This window comes from Schistocerca piceifrons, chromosome 5 (genome assembly GCF_021461385.2).
Source record: "Schistocerca piceifrons isolate TAMUIC-IGC-003096 chromosome 5, iqSchPice1.1, whole genome shotgun sequence".
Taxonomy (NCBI): domain Eukaryota; kingdom Metazoa; phylum Arthropoda; class Insecta; order Orthoptera; family Acrididae; genus Schistocerca; species Schistocerca piceifrons.
The window spans coordinates 678870761-678897732 of NC_060142.1; the positions used below are offsets into that span (position 1 = coordinate 678870761).

Below are 26972 nucleotides of genomic sequence, written 5' to 3' on the forward strand. Positions count from 1 at the left end.
TAGATGAGAATGACTTGTGATTTCTTCCAACTACTGGGCACGGTTTTTTGTTCAAGGGATCTACTATAGATCATAGTTACGAGAGGGGCTAACTCAGCCCTAAATTCAGTATAGAATCTGATAAGGGATTCCATCAGCCCCTGCAGCTTTGTTTAGTTTTAATGTTTCCAGCTGTCACTACTGACACTAGCACTTATTTCACTCATGTTTTCAGTGGAATGAGGATTAAATTGGGGCGATTATCCTCGGTTTTCCTTTGTAAAGGGACATTTGAAAACCAGCTTTTGCTTTGCTACTGTCTATTTCAGTTCCAGTCTCGTTTACTATGGACTGGACACTAACTTTGGTATATAAAATTAGTGAAAAACAATCCAGATCGCAATGGTTATTTGTTTTTCAAATGATTGTTTTTGGCCTAGTCTTAGGCCATCTCCAGAATAGCACCATCAGCTGAAGTTGGCGGTGTCCAGAAGAGTCAGTAGATCTCAGTTGCTGAAACTGCTCTAACCTTGGTGCCACTAACAGGCCTTGCATATGACCAGAATTTCTTTGGAAGTTGTGAAAGATCATTTGACAATATTCTGCTACAGTAATTAGTGGAGGTTGCACGCATTTCCCTCATGACAGCCAAATGTGTTGCACTCATTATCTCTCTGTGTGTAATCCTATGCTTTCTTTTACACCTATTATGCAGTGGTCTGTTTTTTTGTTTTTAGAAGTTTCTTTACAGTGAGTGTGTACCATGGAGAGTCCCTCCCATTATGAACTGCTCTACTGGTTAATATCTTTGCTGTGCATGGTCAACTGTTGTTCTAAACTTTAGCTGTAGGTCCTCTACATGCTTCCGGTCTGTGCTGTGCTGAAAGTTTCAAGTTTCTCATCGAGATATAACACTAATCATTTCTTATCAAGTTTACTGAACACGTATCTTTCTGATTGTTTTAGTTATTCCTTGTAAGTTGGTAGTCGTTGTTGCCAGAACCTTGCCATGGTCACTGAAATCAGTAAAGAGGACAGGTCTGTTTGTTGCATTATATCCGACATAAGTGAGGTTCTGTTCTAGACAGTTTTCAGAGAAGGCATTTAATAATGTTTTACAGAATGTCTTATCATGCCCACCATTAACAAAACTATAATTTTCTGAATTGATTGTTGGCAAAGGATTATTCACAACTTATACAGAAAACAGACTGTTATTATGAGCTGAAGTATGTGAAAGGGAAGCAGTTGCTGAGAAGGGAGTGTACCAGGGTTGTAACCTACCCAGATTTTATTTGATCTGTAGAGAGAGAAAGCAGTAAAAGGAACAAAGGGGAAATTCGGAAAGGGAATTAAATTAAAATTTAAGGAGGAGAAATCGAAACTGCCGATGACATTGTAATTCTGTCAGAGACAGCAATGACCTTCGAAGATCAGGAGAGTGGAATGGGTAGTGTCTTGAAAAGAGATAATATGATGAGCATCAACAAAAGTAAAACAAAGGTAATGGAACTTTGTCTGATTAAGTCAGGTGATGCTGTGGGACTTGGATTTGGAACTGAGAAACTGAAAGTAGTCAGTGAGTTTTGCTGTTTGTGCACTAAAACAACTGATGATGGCCGAAGTAGAGATGATATAAAATGCAGTCTGACAATAGCATTTGTGGAAAAGGTAAATTTGTTAACATCTAATATAAATTTAACTATTAGGAAGTTCTTTTCTCAAGATTTTTGTGTGGAGTGCAGCCTTGTACACAAGTGAAGTGTAGTCAGTAAATGGATCAGACAAGAAGAGAATAAAAGCTTTTCAAATGTGAGGCTACAGAATAATGCTGAACCTTAGATGGGTATACTGAATAAAAATCGAGAAGGCACTGAATCAAGTAGGGAAGAAAAAGGAATTTATGCCACAACGTGACTTAAAGAAGGGATCAACTGATAGGACACATCCTGAGGCTCAAAGAATACTCAGTTTTGGTAGTAGAGGGATTTGTGGAATTAATTGTAGAGGGTAGGACATGTTAACTGCAGTGAAGCCTGTGCATGAACACTCTGTGTGTATTCAACAGTTTGTGCATTACAGTGTTTGACAAAGATTGTTGTGGAACTGATTAGTGCAACATTCTGTGTGGTATGGCAACATGTCTGCAAGATATCATTCGAGTGCTTGCGATTGTGGATGAGCAATTGTACAGCTTGAAGTTGGTCAAAGTGTCATGACTGTGGCCACAGTAATGAGTGTGTCCAGAAGTATCATCTCATGGTTAAAAAAAGACCTCTGAAGATGGAAATGTCACAAGAGGATTGATACGTAGCCCTGGTGGTGAAAATGGACACACACCTCACACCTAGGCAGATGACTGCAGACCTTGCAAATGCTATCAATACATGCGGTACACGTGTGTCTGTTAGAACCATTCCGCAGCAGTTATATCAGGCTGGTTTGTATGCTCGAAAGCCTATTAAATACATCCCACTTCAGCCACGCCATGATAACGAAGAGTTCATTCATGTAGGGAGCATATAGGATTAGGTCAGCGACAGTGGTCCAGAGTCATGTTCTCTGATGAATCTTGCTTTATTGTGGCAACTGATTCTGGCCACCAGATAGTGTGGAGAGAGAGGGGGGAGAGAGAGAGAGAGAGAGAGAGAGAGAGAGAGAGAGAGAGAGAGATAGGGGGGGGGGGACATGTTACACAGCACAGAATGTCATAAACATCATCAGTATGGCTTAGGTAGGCTGAACAATGCTGCATATCTTTGTGCTGTATTGCATGGAGATTATTCTGGAGTGTGGCAGGTCCTGACTTTCTGTTTATAGAAGGTAATTCCCAGCCACACAGGACTGCTGAGGTGTCAGACACACTGCAAAGTGAAGACATTTGAATGGGTGAAATGGACGTCTTAATCCGTGGACTTAAATCGTATAGTGTATGGCTGGAACGCTCTTAGCAGAAGTGTTTCTCATTGAACAACTCCTCCCAAAACCATGCAAGAACTGAAAACTGCCTTAAGAGAGGAGGGGATGGGACAGTATCCCCCTGTGATACCTTGAGAGTTTGGTACAGGTGCAAAATGTGTATTAGTGCCTGAAGAGGACATATTACTTGCTGAGAGTCCAATAACAATATTTATGTTGGGAGTGTGACGTGTCAAACATGACTGTTCCTTACATCAGTTAACTTGCTCTCCTATGTCGTGGTTTTTTGCATTATATCATTCCACCTCTGTTACATTTGTACTGTATTTTGTGTTGGACATCATTGCCTGTGATTATTCCTGTCCAACAATGCCTCTGGTCCTTAGCAGTGTCAAGCAGTGTAAATATGAGGCAAAATTGGTGGTCAATGCTTAACTTCAGGAAATGATATGTGTAGTACTGCCAATAAACACACATCAAAGTAAAAATGATGACACCATGCTAGCTTTCCAAACTGTTAGCTCATTTCTCTGATAGACTGAAATATGCTATTGTTATACCTTTGCATAAAAAAGGGGATCGATCTGATGTCAACAATTACCATCCAATCTCCCTTCTAACAGCTTTATCTAAAATTTTTGAGAATGTAATGTATTCATGAGTAGCTTCACATATCTGTAAAAATGAAGTACTAACAAAATGTCAGTTTGGTTTCCAGAAAGGTTTTTCAACAGAAAATGCCATATATGCTTTCACCAATCAAATTTTGAATGATCTGAATAACCGAACACCACCCATTGGGATTTTTTGTGATCTCTCAAAGGCTTTTGATTGTGTAAATCGTGAAATTCTGCTAGACAAGCTCAAGTATTGTGGCATGAGTGGGACAGTGCACAAATGGTTTAACTCATACCTAACTGGAAGAGCGCAGAAAGTTGAAATAAGCAGTTCTCATAATATGCAAAGATCAGCACATTCCTCAAACTGGGGAACTATCAAGGATGGGGTTCCACAAGGGTCGGTCTTGGGTCCTTTGTTGTTCTTAATATATATTAATGACTTGCCATTCTATATCCATGAAGGGGCAAAGTTAGTTCTCTTTGCTGATGATACAAGTATAGTAATCACACCTGACAAACAAGAATTAACTGATGAAATTGTCAATAATGTCTTTCAGAAAATTAATAAGTGGTTCCTTGTAAACAGACTCTCACTGAATTTTGGTAAGACACAGTACATCCAGTTCCGTACAGTAAATGGTATGACGCCATTAATACATGTAGACTTTAAGCAGAAGCATATAGCTAAGGTACAATATTCAAAGTTTTTAGGTGTGTCCATTGATGAGAGATTAAATTGGAAGAAACACATTGATGATCTGCTGAAACGTTAGAGTTTAGCTACTTATGCAATAAGGGTCATTGCAAATTTTGGTGATAAACATCTTAGTAAATTAGCTTACTATGCCTATTTTCACTCATTGATTGCATATGGCATCATATTTTGGGGTAATTCATCACTGAGGAATAAAGTATTTGTTGCACAAAAGCGTGTAATCAGAATAATTGCTGGAGTCCACCTGCAGACATTTATTTAAGGATCTAGGGATATTCACAGTAGCTTCTCAGTATATATATACTCTCTTATGAAATTTGTTATTAACAACCAAACCCAATTCAAAAGTAATAGCAGTGTCCATAACTACAATACTAGGAGAAAGGATGATCTTCACTATTCAAGATTAAATCTAACTTTGGCACAGAAAGGGGTGAATTATACTGCCACTAAAGTCTTTGGTCACTTACCAAATAGTATCAAAAGTCTGACAGATAACCAACAAGTATTTAAGAAGAAATTAAAAGAATCTCTGAATGACAACTCCTTCTACTCCATAGAGGAATTTTTAGATATAATTTAAGAAAAAAAGAAAAAAAAACCAAACAAAAAATTATAAAAAAAAAGTTGTTATATTAACTTACTTATGTTGTTAAATTAACTTAATTATGTCATGTACTGGAAAATTTGACTCGTTCCACATCATTACGAAATATCGTATTCATGATCCATGGAACTAGTATTAATCTAATCTAATCTAATCTAGTGGGGAGAGGAGTGTTGATAAGATTGAGAAATTCACATCTGTTGTCAATGATATTGTATTAGCATGACTGGTTTTGGTGACTCCATAATTGGGTGCTACACACTGCAACAGGGATTGGAGGGCATGATATAATGCAGTGTTACCGTTACAAGACAGTTACAGCCTTGTTAACAGCTACTTACTCATACGGTTTACAAGTGATGAGTGTGGGTTGGGCCGGCCAGTAATTGCAGCACATATGTGACTTTAAGGTCTTCCGCAGAAAGCACTGCACTGTAGGGAGGGAGATGATTCTACACTGTAGGGAGGGAGATGATTCAGATTTTGAGGAAAAAATGTGGAAGTGCACAGTGATACGTCAGGACTGCCAGAGGAACAGCTGTCTTGCTGGTACACAGGAAACAAAATGGCAGGTCTGTTTTGTTGAACAGCTAGGGGTGTGGCTCTACGGATGTCGGGTACACGAATTTCTGCAGATTGCGATGGAAAGTAAAACTGTAGAAATTATAAAAGTCCACTGCTAACTGGACTGTCAACTCACATTAATGTAGAACCCAGACAACAGAAATGAGGCCAAGCTGTAGATGTAATGCAAAACATTATGGTGGTAGTACAAGTAAAACTTTTTACTTAAATTATAAATGTGATATGTAGGCAGTAAAAATGGGTGAGGGAGTGATGAAATCGTGCTGTACATAGCACAGCTGTCTGCAGTGCATATTAGGAGAAAAAAGTGTGATAAAAATCTATTGAAAAACCAAGTGGCAAAATCAGAAGCTAGCTCTGTTAACAAGCATGTGATGGATGCACGAATTGATTATAAAACCTAGAGCAAGGTAGAGTGAGTTTAGTCAAATGTAAAATATGCTAACATCAAAATGTATAACATATATGTTATACTGCGTGGGTAACTGTCAATCACATACGGTAAAACCTAATGTAAGATAAGGTTTTCATAGTCAGATATAAACCAAATATGACAATGCAGATGTTGAAAAAAAAAAAATTAACATATGTGTAGGCCATGGCTGTATGGCACGCAGGTACACCCATATGACCAACAAACATGACACAAAATGTTGATTTCCAAACGTGTACTATCAGATGTACTATCATTATAGTGTACTGTGTATTATTGAACATCAGGCTGTAGAAACTTGAAAGATATGACCATAGGCTCGGCACTGTACTGCCTTAGGAACTTGTAATTATTGTGGATGGACCTATAAACATGGATTGCTCATTTAACATACATTCTAGGTTGTGAAGAAGATTGTAAAGGATTTCTATCTCTTCGAAAGATCCTGGACACATTCTTTGGGTTGAAGATGGGAGATATCAGGATTTTTGCTGATGTCAGAGAGCAAATGGTTGAAGCTTTTAAGATGATTAATAAGGAGCAATTTAGAATTACCTACATTGTGGTGCTCTTCGAATCTAGTGGAAAATGCACATCCAGTTTGACCAACATACCAAGAGACTACAGTCATCCATTATTTGAGATTGAGAGCAATTAGTGACTTCCAACAAACTTTGCACATAATTTCAAACCTTTATCAAATTTTTTCTCACTAAAACATCTTTTAAAATGTTGAAAGGATAAAAGTTTATCGATTACAATATTTTCGCGGTTCGTGCAGAAAAATTCAGCATAGACATGGTGTTTTAATTTGTTACTGCTTTACTACTAAATCTATTCACAACACATTTTGCAGACAGTATCCACATTTACCCCTCAGTGTACCTGCAAATTTATATCAGTATTTGACACATGGTTTGAGAGGTATGATGTCGTAGACATTGAGATGCGTGGAGCACAAATTGCTTAGATTGTACTCGTCCAGTGGTTGATAATGGGAGCATTAAAGATTTCCAGCAAACTTTAAACATAATTTCAAATGTTTTCTAAAATAATATGTTCTTGACATGAGGTGTTTAACATATTAACTCATTTCTGAGGTAATCAGACATTTCAAGCTGTTTTATACAAGGAAGTTTGATTCTTTGAAGAATCAGGAGTGGCATTTTACTGATTATACACCGTCTTGCCAATTAGCATTGAGTTTTTCTGTAAAAAGTATATGTTCTATATGATCAAGAAAAGTAAGCTGTTTCCACTGGGCCTCAGCGTATAGCTAAGCCTGTGTTTTGCTTGAAGGCTTTTACATTAAAACTGAAGTAGTTGTAGGAGAGCATTAGTGTGGAAGTTTAGTAAGTTCTATGATTTGTACCTGGCTAAGATTCCTGCATATAAAGGTATATTTTGATATTCTTTTTTTTTTTTTTAAAAAAAAATTGTATGTAGTTGATATTTTACTGCTAACTTTAATTTAATTTGTACTACAGTTTTGGAACGCCCTTTTCATCTGAGTTTTTTCCATGTTCATGTCATTCTTACAAATGCTGGATAACAGTCTTTGACTGAAATCAATTGCACATTAAAGAATGATTTAGACAGCAGCTAATAATGTTGTCATTTATAAAATTGTAACAAAAATCAATGTTTCAGTTGGCAATCTAATCATATCTGTAGCTTATGAGCTTGTTCATAATGTCCTTACAAAAAGACACTTTATGAACTTTTTTGAGAATATGTTAATGAGCACACTCACAGTTCCTCTTGCTTGGAAAATGGCTTTAGGAGCTGTAGAAAAGACTATTTTATTTGTCTTTCAGTATTTTTCATACAGAAAATAAACAGCTTATTTAAGAACTAAGAAAAACATGTATTATAAAGCTTGGATTCTAGAAATTCACTATATTTTACCCAAGTTTGTAACATGGTCATATATTTATTAAGTGGTATGTGTAATGTAGTATGAATGCCTGTTGAAAAATTTTATACTCGTGTATCTGTAGTTATTACGGACTATAGCAAGTTGTGAGGAAGGAAAGTCCAGCAAGTAACTATTTCTGGCATTGGATACATGCACATAGTATCTCATGTTGAATTTTTCCAGATTTTCTTTATCATACACAATGTGATCAAAAATATTTGGACACTTGGCTGAAAATAACTTACAAGTTCGTGGCATCCTCTTTCTGTATTGTTGGAATTCAGTATGGTGTTGGCCCGCCCTTAACCTTGATGACAGCTTCCACTCTCACAGACATACGTTCATTCAGGTGCTGGAAGGCTTCTTGGGGAATGGCCGCCCATTCTCCATGGAGTGCTGCATTGCGGAGAGGTATCAAGCTTGGTCGGTGAGGCCTGGCACAAAGTCGGCGCTCCAAAACAACCCAGAGGTGTTGTATAGGATTCAAGTCAGGACTCTGTGAAGGCCAGTTCAATACAGGGATGTTATTGTCGTGTAACCACTCTGCCACAGGCTATGCATTATGAACAGGTGCTCGATGGTGTTGAAAGATGCAATCACCATCCCCGAATTGCTCTTCAACAGTGGGAAGTAAGAAGGTGCTTAAAACATCAATGTGGGTCTGTTCTGTGATAGTGCCATGCAAAATAACAAGGGGTGCAAGCTCCCTCCATGAAAAACATGACCACACCATAATACCATCACCTCTGAATTTTAATGTTGTTACTACACATGCTGGCAGATGACGTTCACCAGGCATTCGCCATATCCATACCCTGCCATCGGATCGCCATGTTGCGTACCGCGATTCGTCACTCCACACAACATTTTTCCACTGTTCAATCGTCCAATGTTTATGCTCCTTACACCAAGCGAGGCATCGTTTGGAATTTACTGGCATGATGTGCAGCTTATGAGCAGCCGCTCAACCGTGAAATTCAAGTTTTCTCACCTCCCAGCCCTACTGTCATAGTACTTGCAGTCGACCGTGATGCAATTTGAAATTCCTGTGTGATGGTCTGGATAGATGTCTGCCTATTACACATTATGACCCTCTTCAACTGTTGGCAGTCTCTGTCAGTCAACAGACAAGGTCGGCCTGAACGCTTTTGTGCTGTACGTGTCCCTTCACGTTTCCACTTCATTGTCACATTGGAAACAGTGGCCTTAGGGATGTTTGGGAGTGTAAAAATCTTGCATTCAAATGTATGACACAAGTGACACCCAATCACCTGACCACCTTTGAAGTCCCTGAGTTCCATGGAGCGTCCCATTCTGCTCTCTCACTATGTCTAATGACTGCTGAGGTTGCTGATATGGAATACCTGGAGGTAGGTGGCAGCACAATACATCTAATATGAAAAACATGAGTTTTCGAGGGTGTCCGGATACTTTTGATCACGTAGCATACATTGTACAGGTCACCTCCCCCCCCTCCCGCATCAATGAACCATGGAACTTGCCATTGGTAGGGAGGCTTGTGTACCTCAGCAATACAGATAGCTGTACCATAGGTGCAAAGGGAGAGGCATCTGTTGAGAGCCCAGACAAACGTGTGTTACCTGAAGTGGGGCAGCAGCCTTTTCAGTAGTTGCAGGTGTGACAGTCTGGATGATTGGTTGAACTGGCCTTGCATCATCAACCAAAATAGCATTGCTGCGCTGGTACTGTGAATGGCTGGAAGCAAGAGGAAACTACAGCTGTAATTTTTCCTCAGGGTATGCAGCTTTACTGTATGGTTACATGATCATGGCATATTCTGGAGGTAAAATAGTTCCCCATCAGGATCTCTGGACAGGGGCTACTCAGGAGAACATTGTAATCAGGAGAAAGAAAACTGGAAAACTGGTATTCTATGGATCGCAGTGTGGAATGTCAGATCACTTTATCAGGCAGATAGGTTAGAAAGTTTAGAAAGGGAAATGGATAGGTTAAAGTGAGGTAAAGGGGAATTAGTGAAGTTTCGTGGCAGGAGGAACAAGACTTATGGTCAGTTGAATACAGGGTTACAGATGCAAAATCAAATATGGGTAAGGTGGGAGCGGCTTTAATAATAAATAAAAAAATAGGAACACGGATAAGCTATTACAAACAGCATAGTGAACACATTATTGTTGCGAAAATAGACATGAAGCCCACGCCTACCACTGTAGTACAAGTCTATATGCCAACTAGTTCCGCAGATGATGAAGAAATAGAAGAAATGTATGATGAGATATAAGAAATTATTCAGATAGTTAAGGGAGCTGAAAATTTAATAGTCACGGGAGACTGGAATTAGATAGTAGGAGAAGGAAGAGAAGGAAAAGAAGTAGGTGAATATGGAGTGGGGGTAAGAAATGGAAGAGGAAAAGAAATACAGTAGAAGAAGAATGGGTAGCGTTCAGAGATGAAATAGTGAAGGTAGCAGACGATCAAGTAGAGCTAGTAGAAATCATTGTATAACACAAGAGGTATTGGATTTAATTGATGAAAGGAGAAAATATAAAAATGGAGTAAATGAAGCAGGCAAAAAGGAATACAAACGTCTCAAAAATGAGATCGACAGGAAGTGCAAAATGGCTAAGCAGGGATGGTTAGAGGTAAATGTAAGAATGTAGAGGCATATATCGCTAGGGGTATGATAGATATTGCCTACAGGAAAATTAAAGGGACCATTGGAGAAAAGAAGACCACCTACATGAATATCAAGAGCTCAGATGGAAAACCAGTCCTAAGCAAAGAAGGGAGAGAGAAAAGTGGAAGGAGTATATAGAGGGCCTATACAAGGGCAATGTACCTGAGGGCAATAATATGGAAATGGAAGAGTGCATAGATGAACATGAGAAGCAAGATATGCCACTGGGTGAAGAATTCGACAGAGCACTGAAAGATCCAAGTCGAAACAAGGCTCCGGAAGTAGACAACATTCCATTAGAACTACTGATAGGCTTGGGAGAGACAGACATGACAAAACTCTTCCAACTGGTGAGCAAGATGTATGAGACAGGTGATATACCCTCAGACTTCAAGAAAAATATAATAATTCCAATTCCAAAGAAAGAAGGTGCTGACGTGTGAAAATTACCGAACTACCAGTTTAATAAGTCTTGGTTGCAAAATACTAATACAAATTCTTTACAGATGGATGGAAAAACTGGTAGAAGCCAATGTAGGAGAAAACCAGTTTGTATTCCATAGAAATGTAGGAACACATGAGGCAATACGGACCCTACAACTTACCTTAGAAGATACCTTAAGGAAATGCGAACCTACATTTATGGTATTTGTAGACATAGAAAGACATTTTGACAAGCCCTCAGGGGCTCAGCATTCATTTGCTGAGTAAGGGCTTGATGACCCCGGGGTCCTGAGCTGGGGACTGGTCAGCGCCGCCAGTCTCCTGTCACCGTAACCCCCGGACATGCTTCAGCGACCACCGCATGGCGCGGCGGTGGAATGTTGTGTGCTGCAGGGAATGGTAATCTTGGCTTGACCGCCTGGATTGCGAGGAAGGTAAACCTCTATAAAAAAACCCTCAATCTTACGGTGTGCTGCGCGCCTATAAGATGCATGGCTGTTGGGGTGGAACAGTCGCAAGCGGGCATCCTCTGGGGCACCTGCCGCACCCCAGTTGTATAAGGCTTACTCAGGCACGCGGGGCTCTGTCTGAGCGGACCTTTAGTTTCCTAACTGCTCGTGGGACCACAATGGACCCTTCGACCTCTACATTTCTCCCTACCATTGGATTGGGTGGGCCACTGGTAGGAAAACACACCCCATCGAAAAAGCGACTTCGTGCTGCGAGTCCTCCAGTGCCTGGTGTTACTAGAGATTTATCAGACTGTCATAACAGAGCACATGCTGATAACCAGAATGTGTTTTTGATTGTCAGACGGAAGGAAGGTAGCTTTGAGAGGGTTTCTCCCTTTTACATCCACAAGGATCTTGAGGGAATTGCAGGAACACTGAAATCTGTGAAGCGACTGCGCAATGGGACTCTGTTAGTTGAAACTTCTAGTTCCCATCAAGTCACTTCTCTTCGGAAAGCAACCTGTGTCGGAGAGTATGTTATCGAGACCGAGCTCCACTCCACTTTGAACTATAGTAAGGGTGTTGTGACATGTAGGGACTTGATGGATATCCCCAAGGACGAGTTGAAATCTGAGTGGGCTGACGAAGGTATTGTCGACGTGCAGCATATTATGAAACGAGTCGATGGGGACCTAGTCAAATCCGACTCGTTTATTCTCACGTTCAATTGCCCAAGACTCCCAGAGCATGTTAAAGCGGGTTTCTTACGTTTGCCAGTACGGCCATATTTCTCCAACCCAATGCGCTGATTTAAATGTCAGCGCTTTGGGCATACTACGTTGGGGTGCAATGGGATAGCCACTTGTGGTAAATGTGGTCAGCCTGCCCCATGAAGGAGTCGATTCTTCATCGCCTTTGAAGTGCGTGAATTGCTCTGGGAGTCACCCTGTCTGGAGCCGGGTCTGCCCCATCTATCTCGAGGATCAAAACATCTAAGCGCATCCCCTATGGTGAGGCCAAGAAGCTCTTTAAGGCCATGCAGCCTCCTGTGTTTACAACATCTTTCGCTTCTGCTCTGCAGAAACCGGTAGAGTTCAACTGCCCTTTCACAATGTGGGAACTGGATTCGGCACTGTCTGTGGCTCATGATACTGCACCAGGTGATCAAATCCTGTACAGCATGCTGCAGCACTTGTTGCTGCCATCCAAGGAAGTTCTCCTGAATTGTTTTAATATGATATGGTCATCCGGCACGTTCCCTGACTCGTGGAGGGAGGCAATTTTGATTCCCCTCCTCAAACCAGGAAAGGACCGAATGCATCCCAGTAGTTATCGGAGTATTGCTTTGACGAGCTGTGTCGGGAAGACATTGGAACGCATGGTCAACCGTCGCCTGGTTTGGCTGCTCGAGACCAGGCAGCTCCTTAGCCACTCTCAGTGTAGCTTTCGGAGATGTCGTTCAACTATAGACAACTTGACCCTGCTTGAGGCGGCCATCCAGCAGGCCTTCCTACGTAACCAGCATTGTCTAGGTGTATTCTTTGACATTAATAAGGCGTATGACACTACTTGGCGCCGCTTTATCCTCAATCAACTCCATCAGTGGGGCTTTCGTGGCCATCTCCCCATCTTCGTTCGGTCCTTTCTTTCCCACCGCCTCTTTCGATATCGGGTTGGTAATGTGCTATCTGATTTGTACATGCAGGAGAATGATGTTCCTCAGGGAAGCGTTTTAAGTGTCACCCTCTTTGCCATCGCCATTAACAGTATCACGTCCACTATCAGCAGTCCGGCCCAGTGCTCCTTGTTTGTGGACGATTTTGCTGTTTTCTGTTCTTCCTCCAGTCTTGTCACTGCTAGTCGGCAGCTGCAGCTTACGATAAAGCGATTAGAGGCATGGACTGCGAAGATGGGTTTTACCTTTTCTGCAGACAAATGTGTGTGTGTGTTCATTTTAATCGTTCTCGACGTGCTTTTACCTCCCCTGGATTGCGTCTGAGGGACACCATTCTTCCTTTTAGAGACAGTGTGAGGTTCCTGGGTCTCACTTTTGATTCCAAGTTGTCATGGTTGCCGCACCTTAAAGACCTCAAGGTGCGGGCCCTGAAGGCGCTGAATATTTTGAAGTGTCTGAGCCATCGGTCCTGGGGAGCAGATCGGGAGCGTCTGCTGCAGTTTTATAGGGCTTTCGTCCGGTCGCGTCTTGACTATGGATGCACCGTGTATGGGTCAGCGAGGCCTGCGAATCTGAAGATTCTTGACGCAGTACACCATGAGGGTATCAGGCTGGCCACTGGGGCCTTCTGTACCAGTCCCATCCCCAGCCTGTGTGCTGAGGCAGGGGAACCGCCGCTCGCCATCCGGCGGAAGCTCCTCATGGTGCAACGGGTGTGTCAATTCCTTGCCTGTCCTACCTCCCCTGCATACCCTGCTGTTGCCCGACCGCCTATGGAACGTCTCTTTTCCAGTCGTCCAAGGGTAACGAGACCATTGGGGATTCATGCCAAGCATTTGCTTGAGTCCCTTGGTGTGGAGCATGTGGCACCCCAACTCCAGGGTTTTACCCGCCTGCCTCCCTGGTTGCTCTAGAGGCCCAGCGTCCTTTTAGACTTGTCAGAGTACCAGAGGAGCTGCACTCCTGCGTTTGTTTTTACCTCCTTATTTTACGATATTTTAAACCAGCATCTCGACCATGTACCAGTATTTACGGATGGCTCTAAACAGGGGGACTCTGTTGGTTGTGCTGTTGTTTTCCCTGATCGAGTCGTCAAGTTATGGCTTCCTGCGGCGTTTACCATCTTTGATGCCGGATTGTTTGCGATCTTGCGGGCATTGGAGCAGATGAGATGTGTTCCCAGTCTTAAGTTTCTCATCTGTTCTGACTCCCTGAGTGCCCATCAGACCATGCAACACTTATTCCCAGCGGATACGGTCATCCAGAACATCCGTGATGCCCTACTCCACCTGCAACGGCAGGGGAAGGAGGTTTCTTTCTGCTGGGTGTCGGGGCACGTGGTTATAAGGGGAAACGAACTGGCGGATGTGGCTGCCAAAGATGCATGTTCCCTCCCTCACGTTGTTGAATGTGCCGTCCCCCTCCATGCTGTTACCTCCCTTTTGCATTTTCGTGTTATGCGTCAATGGGAAGAGGAGTGGCTGGCAGTTGGTGAAAATAAGCTGCGTCTGGTCAATGCCACCACGCGGCCATTGCGTACGTCCTACCAGTCATGCAGGCGGGATGAGGTTCTCCTCACTCGCCTCCGCATCGGGCACAGTCCCTTAATGGATGGTTTTTTACTCCGGCAGGAGGACCCCCCAATCTGCAGTGCTTGTGGCGTCCAGATTACTGTCTGCCACATTTTACTTGACTGTCCTTTATTCTCTGACCAGAGGGCGGTGGTTTCCTTGCTACCAGATTTGACCTCTATTTTGCAAGGCGATGCAACGACTATGGTTAAGGTCTTACGGTTTTGTGTCCTGTCCAATTTGTTGCCTCGGATTTTAGGGAGAGGATTTTAATGTGCTGCTGAGTGACTGGCTCACCCAGGTTTTAGGTAAGAGGTCCGCCAGTCACGATTACCTACTTGTTGAACTTCGATTTCTGTTCTCTTTTCCTTGTGTTTCCTTTCCTTTTTTAGTGCGTTTTTTATTTCCTCTTGTTTTGCCTCTGTATGTGAGGATTTGGAACTGCGTCAGGCCTGTGTCTTTTAGCCGTTCTCCTTGTTCGCTGTCCGTCTTCGTCCCTTCACCGCATGTGTTCCTGTTTCTATGCGTTTGGGCGCTGATGACCTCGCTGTTTAGCGCCCGAAAACCTCAAACCACACACACACACATATTTTGACAATATGTACTGGAATACTCTTTCAAATTCTGAAGGTGGCAAGGGTAAAATACAGGGAGCAAAGGGTTATTTGCAGTTTGTAAAAAAATCAGAAGGCAGTTATAAGAGTCGAGGAGCACAAAAGGGAAGCAGTGGTTGATAAGGGTGTGAGACAGGGTTGTAGCCTATCCCTGATAGTCTGTATATTGTGCAAGCAGTAAAGAAAACAAAAGAAAAATCTGGGCTAGGAATTAAAATCCAAGGAGAAGAAATAAAAACCTGGAGGTTTGCCGATGACGTTGTAATTCTGTCAGAGACAGCAAAGGACTTGGAAGAGCAGTTGAACAGAATGGACAGTGTCTTGAAAGGAGGATGTAAGATGAACATCGACAAAAGCAACACGAGGATAATGAAATGTACTCTAATTAAACCAGGTGATGCAGAGGAAATTGGATTGGGATATGAGACACTTAAAGTAGTAGAAGAGTTTTGCTATTTTTACAGAAAAATAACTGATGATGGTTAATGTGTAGAGGATATAAAATGTAGACATCTGATTGCAAGTAAAGTGTTTCTGAACAAGAGAAATTTGTTAATATCAAGTTTAGATTTAAGTGTCGGGGAAGTGTCTTCTGAAAGTATTTGTATGGGTCAAACAATGGAAAATCCAGGATGGATTGTAACAATACCAGAGAAGGAAAGTTGCTACTCAGCATATAGCGGAGATGCTGAGTCGTGATAGGCACAATAAAAAGATTAACACACTCATAACTTTCGGCGATTAATGCCTTTGTCAGCAGTAGACACACATACACATGCATACACACACGCGTGCAAACGCAACTTGCACACATGTCTGCAGGCTCAGAGAGCCGAAACTACACTCAACTCTCAACCCTCTGAGACTGCAGACGTGTGCGCAACTTGCATTTGCGTGAGTGTGTGTGTGCATATGTGTGTGTGTGTGTGTCTACTGCTGACAAAGGCCTTAATGGCCAAAAGCTATGAGTGTGTGAATCTTTTTATTGTGCCTATCGCGACTCAGCGTCTCCGCTGTATGGTGAGCAGAAACTATCCTTCTCTTGTAGTGTTTGTATGGGAGTAGCCATGTATGGAAGTGAAACATGGACGATAAACAGTTTAGACAAGATGAGAAGAGAAGCTTTTGAAATGTGTTACCACAGAAGAATGCTGAAGATTAGATGGGTAGATCATGTAACTGATGAGGAAGCACTGAATAGAATTGAGGAGAAGATGAATTTGTGGCACAACTTCACTAGAAGAAGGGGTCAGTCAGTAGGACACGTTCTGAGCCATCGACTGATCACCAATTAGTGTTGGAGGAAAGTGTGGAGGGTAAAACTCATATAGGGAGACCAAGAGTTGAATACACTAAGCAGATTCAGAAGGATGTAGGTTGCTGTAGTTTTTATATATATATATATATATATATATATATATATATATATATATATATATATATATATATATATATATATATATATATAATGCTTGTGTCTGTATGTGTGGATGGATATGTGCGTGTGTGCGAGTGTATACCTGTCCTTTTTTCCCCCTAAGGTAAGTCTTTCCGCTCCCGGGATTGGAATGACTCCTTACCCTCTCCTTTAAAACCCACTTCCTTTCGTCTTCCCCTCTCCTCCCTCTTTCCTGATGAGGCAGCAATTTGTTGCGAAAGCTTGAATTTTGTGTATGTTTGTGTTTGTTTGTGTGTCTATCGACCTGCCAGCGTTTTTGTTCGGTAAGTCACCTCATCTTTGTATTTATATATATATATATATATATATAAAAAAAATAGAGGGAAACATTCCACGTGGGAAAAATATATCTAAAAAGAAAGATGATGAAACTTACCAAACAAAAGCACTGGCAGGTCGATAGACACACAAACAAACACAAACATACACACAAAATTCTAGCTTTCGCAACCAATGGTTGCCTCGTCAGGAAAGAGGGAAGGAGAAGGAAAGACAAAAGGATATGGGTTTTAAGGGAGAGGGTAAGGAGTCATTCCAATCCCGGGAGCGGAAAGACTTACCTTAGGGGGAAAAAAGGACAGGTATACACTCGCACACACACACATATCCATCCACACATACACAGACACAAGCAGACATTTGTAAAGGCAAAGAGTTTGGGCATTTTTTGGGCAGAGATGTCAGTCGGGGCGGATGTACAGAGGCAAAGATGAAGTTGAAAGACAGGTGAGGTATGAGCGGCGGCAAATTGAAATTAGAAATTAGCGGAGATTGAGGCCTGGCGGATAGCGAGAAGAAAGGATATGCTGAAGGGCAAGTTCCCATCTCCGGAGTTCTGACAGGTTGGTGTTAGTGGGAAGTATCCAGATAACCCGGACGGTGTAACACTGTGCCAAGATGTGCTGGCCGTGCACCAAGGCATGTTTAGCCACAGGGTGATCCTCATTACCAACAAACACTGTCTGCCTGTGTCCATTCATGCGAATGGACAGTTTGTTGCTGGTCATTCCCACATAGAACGCTTCACAGTGTAGGCAGGTCAGTTGGTAAATCACGTGGGTGCTTTCACACGTGGCTCTGCCTTTGATCGTGTACACCTTCCGGGTTACAGGACTGGAATAGGTGGTGGTGGGAGGGTGCATGGGACAGGTTTTACACCGGGGGCGGTTACAGGGGTAGGAGCCAGAGGGTAGGGAAGGTGGTTTGGGGATTTCATAGGGATGAACTAAGAGGTTGCGAAGGTTAGGTGGACGGCGGAAAGACACTCTTGGTGGAGTGGGGAGGATTTCATGAAGGATGGATCTCATTTCAGGGCAGGATTTGAGGAAGTCGTATCCCTGCTGGAGAGCCACATTCAGAATCTGAACCAGTCCCGGAAAGTATCCTGTCACAAGTGGGGCACTTTTGGGGTTCTTCTGTGGAAGGTTCCGGGTTTGAGGAGATGAGGATGTGGCTCTGGTTATTTGCTTCTGTACCAGGTCGGGAGGGTAGTTACGGGATGCAAAAGCTGTTTTCAGGTTGTTGGTGTAATGGTTCAAGGATTCCGGACTGGAGCAGATTCGTTTGCCACGAAGACCTAGACTGTAGGGAAGGGACCGTTTGATGTGGAATGGGTGGCAGCTGTCATAATGGAGGTACTGTTGCTTGTTGGTGGGTTTAATGTGGACGGACGTGTGAAGCTGGCCATTGGACAGGTGGAGGTCAACGTCAAGGAAAGTGGCATGGGATTTGGAGTAGGACCAGGTGAATCTGATGGAACCAAAGGAGTTGAGGTTGGAGAGGAAATTCTGGAGTTCTTCTTCACTGTGAGTCCAGATCACGAAAATGTCATCAATAAATCTGTACCAAACTTCGGGTTGGCAGGCCTGGGTAACCAGGAAGGCTTCCTCTAAGCGACCCATGAATAGGTTGGCATACGAGGGGGCCATCCTGGTACCCATGGCTGTTCCCTTTAATTGTTGGTATGTCTGGCCTTCAAAAGTGAAGAAGTTGTGGGTCAGGATGAAGCTGGCTAAGGTAATGAGGAAAGAGGTTTTAGGTAGGGCGGCAGGTGATCGGCGTGAAAGGAAGTGCTCCATCGCAGCGTTGCCCTGGACATGCGGAATATTTGTGTATAAGGAAGTGGCATCAATGGTTACAAGGATGGTTTCCGGGGGTAACAGACTGGGTAGGGATTCCAGGCGTTTGAGAAAGTGGTTGGTGTCTTTGATGAAGGATGGGAGACTGCATGTAATGGGTTGAAGGTGTTGATCTACGTAGGCAGAGATGCGTTCGGTGGGGGCTTGGTAACCAGCTACAATGGGACGGCCGGGATGATTGGGTTTGTGAATTTTGGGAAGAAGGTAGAAGGTAGGGGTGCGGGGTGTTGGTGGGGTCAGGAGGTTGATGGAGTCGGGTGAAAGGTTTTGTAGGGGGCCTAAGGTTCTGAGGATTCCTTGAAGCTCCGCCTGGACATCAGGAATGGGATTGCCTTGGCAAACTTTGTAAGTAGTGTTGTCTGAAAGCTGACGCAGTCCCTCAGCCACATACTCCCGACGATCAAGTACCACAGATGTGGAACCCTTGTCCGCCGGAAGAATGACGATGGATCCTACTCCCAACATCACCACTGCTGATGCCCAGGCTATCCGGCTGACCGATCCATCGTCATTCTTCCGGCGGACAAGGGTTCCACAACTGTGGTACTTGATCGTCGGGAGTATGTGGCTGAGGGACTGCGTCAGCTTTCAGACAACACTACTTACAAAGTTTGCCAAGGCAATCCCATTCCTGATGTCCAGGCGGAGCTTCAAGGAATCCTCAGAACCTTAGGCCCCCTACAAAACCTTTCACCCGACTCCATCAACCTCCTGACCCCACCAACACCCCGCACCCCTACCTTCTACCTTCTTCCCAAAATTCACAAACCCAATCATCCCGGCCGTCCCATTGTAGCTGGTTACCAAGCCCCCACCGAACGCATCTCTGCCTACGTAGATCAACACCTTCAACCCATTACATGCAGTCTCCCATCCTTCATCAAAGACACCAACCACTTTCTCAAACGCCTCGAATCCCTACCCAGTCTGTTACCCCCGGAAACCATCCTTGTAACCATTGATGCCACTTCCTTATACACAAATATTCCGCATGTCCAGGGCCTCGCTGCGATGGAGCACTTCCTTTCACGCCGATCACCTGCCGCCCTACCTAAAACCTCTTTCCTCATTACCTTAGCCAGCTTCATCCTGACCCACAACTTCTTCACTTTTGAAGGCCAGACATACCAACAATTAAAGGGAACAGCCATGGGTACCAGGATGGCCCCCTCGTATGCCAACCTATTCATGGGTCGCTTAGAGGAAGCCTTCCTGGTTACCCAGGCCTGCCAACCCGAAGTTTGGTACAGATTTATTGATGACATTTTCGTGATCTGGACTCACAGTGAAGAAGAACTCCAGAATTTCCTCTCCAACCTCAACTCCTTTGGTTCCATCAGATTCACCTGGTCCTACTCCAAATCCCATGCCACTTTCCTTGACGTTGACCTCCACCTGTCCAATGGCCAGCTTCACACGTCCGTCCACATTAAACCCACCAACAAGCAACAGTACCTCCATTATGACAGCTGCCACCCATTCCACATCAAACGGTCCCTTCCCTACAGCCTTGGTCTTCGTGGCAAACAAATCTGCTCCAGTCCGGAATCCTTGAACCATTACACCAACAACCTGAAAACAGCTTTTGCATCCCGTAACTACCCTCCCGACCTGGTACAGAAGCAAATAACCAGAGCCACATCCTCATCTCCTCAAACCCGGAACCTTCCACAGAAGAACCCCAAAAGTGCCCCACTTGTGACAGGATACTTTCCGGGACTGGATCAGATTCTGAATGTGGCTCTCCAGCAGGGATACGACTTCCTCAAATCCTGCCCTGAAATGAGATCCATCCTTCATGAAATCCTCCCCACTCCACCAAGAGTGTCTTTCCGCCGTCCACCTAACCTTCACAACCTCTTAGTTCATCCCTATGAAATCCCCAAACCACCTTCCCTACCCTCTGGCTCCTACCCCTGTAACCGCCCCCGGTGTAAAACCTGTCCCATGCACCCTCCCACCACCACCTATTCCAGTCCTGTAACCCGGAAGGTGTACACGATCAAAGGCAGAGCCACGTGTGAAAGCACCCACGTGATTTACCAACTGACCTGCCTACACTGTGAAGCGTTCTATGTGGGAATGACCAGCAACAAACTGTCCATTCGCATGAATGGACACAGGCAGACAGTGTTTGTTGGTAATGAGGATCACCCTGTGGCTAAACATGCCTTGGTGCACGGCCAGCACATCTTGGCACAGTGTTACACCGTCCGGGTTATCTGGATACTTCCCACTAACACCAACCTGTCAGAACTCCGGAGATGGGAACTTGCCCTTCAGCATATCCTTTCTTCTCGCTATCCGCCAGGCCTCAATCTCCGCTAATTTCTAATTTCAATTTGCCGCCGCTCATACCTCACCTGTCTTTCAACTTCATCTTTGCCTCTGTACATCCGCCCCGACTGACATCTCTGCCCAAAAAATGCCCAAACTCTTTGCCTTTACAAATGTCTGCTTGTGTCTGTGTATGTGTGGATGGATATGTGTGTGTGTGCGAGTGTATACCTGTCCTTTTTTCCCCCTAAGGTAAGTCTTTCCGCTCCCGGGATTGGAATGACTCCTTACCCTCTCCCTTAAAACCCATATCCTTTTGTCTTTCCTTCTCCTTCCCTCTTTCCTGACGAGGCAACCATTGGTTGCGAAAGCTAGAATTTTGTGTGTATGTTTGTGTTTGTTTGTGTGTCTATCGACCTGCCAGCGCTTTTGTTTGGTAAGTTTCATCATCTTTCTTTTTATATATATATGTGCTAGGTTCCGACATTATGCTGAAACATTTTAAATTGGTTTCTGCAGGACTTTTGGGTGATAATCCTACTAAACATCTGATTGTCTTCTTCTGCCATCCGAAAATACATTTAGCTCATGGGGAAATGCCCCAGAGTAATGTCCTGTTCTGCAGATGGGAATGGAAGAAAGCAGAGTATGAATGGAATAAAAACTTTGCTCATGATATTCCTTAATTTATACAATAAAATAAGTACATGAGCCCGTTTGCTGCACAGATAATTTGTGTGTTTCTTCCCAAGAGAGTTTTTGGTCTGTGAACAGTCTTAAGTTGTTTTACTGTTTTATTTTCATTTTTTGTTGCCTTTAGATCAACAATTATTTCTTATGTTTTTGTTTGGTTTATGCACAGCTGACTGGCCTGGCACCAGTGACAAGTCATTTGCATCATTTGTCTGTCATTAACTGGTACACTTTGTAACTTCTTGCTTGTGGTTATTATTGTCATGCTATCAGCATATAGTATATTTTTATATAGTATATAATTCGAGAAGTTACTAATGTAGACGGTAAACAGGAAAGGCCACAAAGCAGAGCCTTGAAGTATTTCCCTTTTTATTGCAAGCATTGTGGAGCTCTGCTTGTTTGAGTACACAATGTAACCTGCTGCTTGACACTTTGGAGACCATCCACTTAGGAGAATGCCACGCATAGGAAACTGGCCAGTTTGCCATTATTTAAAGCATTACTGGCATGTGTATAATTGATGTATCTTTAAGAGTAATACCTACTAAAAAAAGACTGGGCTTCAAGATTTTTTTTATTTACTGTAGTTCTTTGATAGAGTGCAAATTTTAAAGTAATGATGACAGAAAGTGTAATTATCCTTCCGAAAAAAAGTGTGTGGTGAGTTATTGAGCAATTTCTTCCATTTGAGCTTCCACAATTTCTTTCTCGCTCAACAGACATGACGTATTTGTAGAGAATTACAGCAAACTGCGAAACTTAATGAACATATGAACAAAATTACGTCAATGCATCCCTATTGGCTAAGCTGCTTGCAGGAGCAGCTGTTACGTTTTATAAAGTTTCTTTCAAAATAATTCTAGAAATTGGCAACAGAAGGCAGTACAAGCCAAGATACAAGTAGCAAGCCATTGGTACATTTTTCTCATACATAGTGAATCCAGTTTTTGAGCAATATATGGCTTGTAACTTGAGAAAATCATGGTCAGATCTATAATTGGGTGCACTCGTTTTAACACAAAGTTGTGGCCTGACTTATGCTTGGGCTTTTTGTACAAAATGTTAAATAAGATGAGTGATTTATCTTCTGTGCCATATTTTAACTCTTTGGTTGTTATGTCATGTGACACTGAGTCAAATGATTTGCTTAAATCAATGTGTTCCAGACATAGATGACTTTTTCTCATACCCTTAATAAAAATTATTCACCAAAGCTTCTACTGCTTTTGTAGTTGATATATGAGACCTGAAGCCGAACTGTTGCTCATTTAACATTTTGTTGCTTTCAAAATAGCTGTATATCTGTTTGTTGTTGTTGTTGTTGTTGTTGTGGTCTTCAGTCCTGAGACTGGTTTGATGCAGCTCTCCATGCTACTCTATCCTGTGCAAGCTGCTTCATCTCCCAGTACCTACTGCAGCCTACATCCTTCTGAATCTGTTTAGTGTATTCATCTCTTGGTCTCCCCTTACGATTTTTACCCTCCACGCTGTCCTCCAATACTAAATTGGTGATCCCTCGAGGTCTCAGAACATGTCCTACCAACCGATCCCTTCTTCTAGTCAAGTTGTGCCACAAGCTCCTCTTCTCCCCAATTCTATTCAATACCTCCTCATTAGTTATGTGATCTACCCATCTAATCTTCAGCAATCTCCTGTAGCACCACATTTCGAAATCTTCTATTCTCTTCTTGTCTAAACTATTTATCATCCACATTTCACTTCCATACATGGCTACACTCCATACAAACACTTTCAGAAACGACTTCCTGACATTTAAATCTATACTCGATGTTAACAAATTTCTCTTCTTCAGAAACGCTTTCCTTGCCATTGCCAGTCTACATTTTATATCCTCTCTACTTCCACCATCGTCAGTTATTTTGCTCCCCAAATAGCAAAACTGCTTTACTACTTTAAGTGTCTCATTTCCTAATCTAATTCCCTCAGCATCACCCAACTTAATTCGACTACATTCCATTATCCTCGTTTTCCTTTTGTTGATGTTCATCTTAATCACTCCTTTCAAGACACTGTCCATTCCATTCAACTGCTCTTCCAAGTCCTTTGCTGTCTCTGACAGAATTACAATGTCAACGGCGAACCTCAACCTTTTCATTTCTTCTCCATGGATTTTAATACCTATTCCAAACTTTTCTTTTGTTTCCTTTATTGCTTGCTCAATATACAGATTGAATAACATCGGGGATAGGCTACAACCCTGTCTCACTCCCTTCCCAACCACTGCTTCCCTTTCATGCCCCTCGACTCTTATAACTGCCATTTGATTTCTATAGAAATTGTAAATAGCCCTTCGCTCCCTGTATTTTACCCCTGCCACCTTCAGAATTTGAAAAAGAGTATTCCAGTCAACATTGTCAAAAGCTTTCTCTAAGTCTACAAATGCTAGAAATGTAGGTTTGCCTTTCCTTAATCTTTCTTCTATGATAAGTCGTAAGGTCAGTATTGCCTCACGTGTTCCAACATTTCTGCGGAATCCAAACTGATCTTCCCCGAGATCGGCTTCTACTAGTTTTTCCATTCGTTTGTAAAGATTCACGTTAGTATTTTGCAGCTGTGACTTATTAAACTGATAGTTCAGGAATTTTCACATCTGTCAACACCTGCTTTCTTTGGGATTGGAATTATTATATTCTTCTTGAATTCTGAGGGAATTTCGCCTGTCTCATACATCTTGCTCACCAGATGGTAGAGTTTTGTCAGGACTGGCTCTCCCAAGGCTGTCAGTAGTTCTAATGGAATGTTGTCTACTCCAGGGGTCTTGTTTCGACTCAGGTCTTTCAGTGCCCTGTCAAACTCCTTACGCAGTATCATATCTCCCATTTCATCTTCATCTACATCCTCTTTCATTTCCATAATATTGTCCTCAAGTACGTCGCCCTTGTATAGACCCTCTATATACTCCTTCCACCTTACTGCTTTCCCTTCTTTGGTTAGAACTGGGTTTCCATCTGAGCTCTTGATATTCATGCAAGTGGTTCTCTTTTCTCCAAAGGTCTCTTTAATTTTCCTGTAGGCAGTATCTATTTTACCCCTAGTGAGATAAGCCTCTACATCCTTACATTTGTCCTGTAGCCATCCCTGCTTAGCCATTTTGCACTTCCTGTCGATCTCATTTTTGAGACGTTTGTATTCCATTTTGCCTGCTTCATTTACTCCATTTTTATATTTTCTCCTTTCATCAATTAAATTTAATATTTCTTCTGTTAACCACGGTTTTCTACTAGCCCTCGTCTTTTTACCTATTTGATCCTCTGCTGCCTTCACTATTTCATCCCTCAAAGCTACCCATTCTTCTTCTACTGTATTTCTTTCCCCCATTCCTGTCAATTGTTCCCTTATGCTCTCCCTGAAACTCTGTACAACCTCTAGTTCTTTCAGTTTATCCAGGTCCAATCTCCTTAAATTCCCACCTTTTTGCAGTTTCTTCAGTTTTAATCTACAGTTCATAACCAATAGGTTGTGGTCAGAGTCCACATCTGCCCCTGGAAATGTCTTACAATTTAAAACCTGGTTCCTAAATCTCTGTCTTACCATTATATAATCTATCTGATACCTTTTAGTATCTCCAGGTTTCTTCCATGTATACAACCTTCTTTCATGATTGTTGAACCAAGTGTTAACTATGATTAAGTTATGCTCTGCGCAAAATTCTACCTGACGGCCTCCTCTTTCATTTCTTAGCCCCAATCCATATTCACCTACTATGTTTCCTTCTCTTCCTTTTCCTACTGTTGAATTCCAGTCACCCATGACTATTAAATTTTCGTCTCCCTTCACTACCTGAATAATTTCTTTTATCTCATCATACATTTCATCAATTTCTTCGTCATCTGCAGAGCTAGTTGGCATATAAACTTGTACTATTGTAGTAGGCGTGGGCTTTTTGTCTATCTTGGCAACAATAATGCGTTCACTATGCTGTTTGTAGTAGCTTACCCGCACTCCTATTTTTTTATTCATTATTAAACCTACACCTGCATTACCCCTATTTGTTTTGTATTTATAACCTTGTATTCACCTGACCAAAAGTCTTGTTCCTCCTGCCACCGAACTTCACTAATTCCCACTATATATAACTTTAACCTATCCATTTCCCTTTTTAAATTTTCTAACCTACCTGCCCGATTAAGGGATCTGACATTCCACGCTCCGATCCGTAGAACGCCAATTTTCTTTCTCCTAATAACGACGTCCTCTTGAGTAGTCCCTGCCCAGAGATCCGAATGGGGGACTATTTTACCTCCGGAATATTTTACCCAAGAGGACGCCATCATCATTTAACCATACAGTAAAGCTGCATGCCCTCGGGAAAAATTACGGCTGTAGTTTCCCCTTGCTTTCAGCCATTCGCAGTACCAGAACAGCAAGGCCATTTTGGTTAGTGTTACAAGGCCAGATCAGTCAATCATCCAGACTGTTGCCCCTGCAACTACTGAAAAGGCTGCTGCCCCTCTTCAGGAACCACACGTGTGTCTGGCCTCTCAAGAGATACCCCTCCGTTGTGGTTGCACCTACGGTACGGCTGTTTGTATTGTTGAGGCACGCAAGCCTCCCCACCAACGCCAAGGTCCATGGTTCATGGGGGGGTATATCTGTTTATGTATACAATTTTCTGTTATCTTCGATATGATTGGCACTATTGAAATGGATCTGTTGTTATTTGGGAGGTTTTTATCCCCATTTTTGTACATAGGTAATGTAACTGTGAGCTTAAGACATTCTGGGCAGATTCTGTGTCTAGTACTCTGTTTGCTATACACTTTATGGTGGAGTTACTGAGTCCAAAATAGTCTTCTGTTTTGAAATTTGCTTTGTTTATATCTCAGTTTATGAATGTCATTTAAATTGATTATGGTCCATGTAAATTTCTCACTTGTTTGTTTTGCATGAGTGAGTAGGGCTTCTGCATCTAAGGTAGGATTACTAAGTGTAGTGATAGTGCTAGTACTGTTCACAACGTATTCGTTGAGTATATGACAGTCAATATGGATACTCTTTGGTGTGTTGATATTATTAATTTTATTCTTAATAACATTCCAGGCTGTTTTTCATTTATTTTTGGAATTTAAAATATGCTCATTATTTGCAATGCACTTAGCATTTTTTATTTTGGAACTATAGAGTTTTTTCATATTATGTAACTTTCATTGTCCTGGTTGCTTTTATGAGACTTATCTCTCATAATTAATAGTA

The 26972-nt window shown here is 42.4% G+C and overlaps 1 protein-coding gene across 1 annotated transcript in view; it reads left to right on the plus strand.

Annotated features, from left to right (window-relative positions):
* Positions 1-26972, plus strand: part of LOC124798338 (cleavage stimulation factor subunit 1) — a 196455-nt gene that overhangs the window by 46115 nt on the left and 123368 nt on the right. The gene's annotated exons all lie outside the window — the stretch shown is intronic.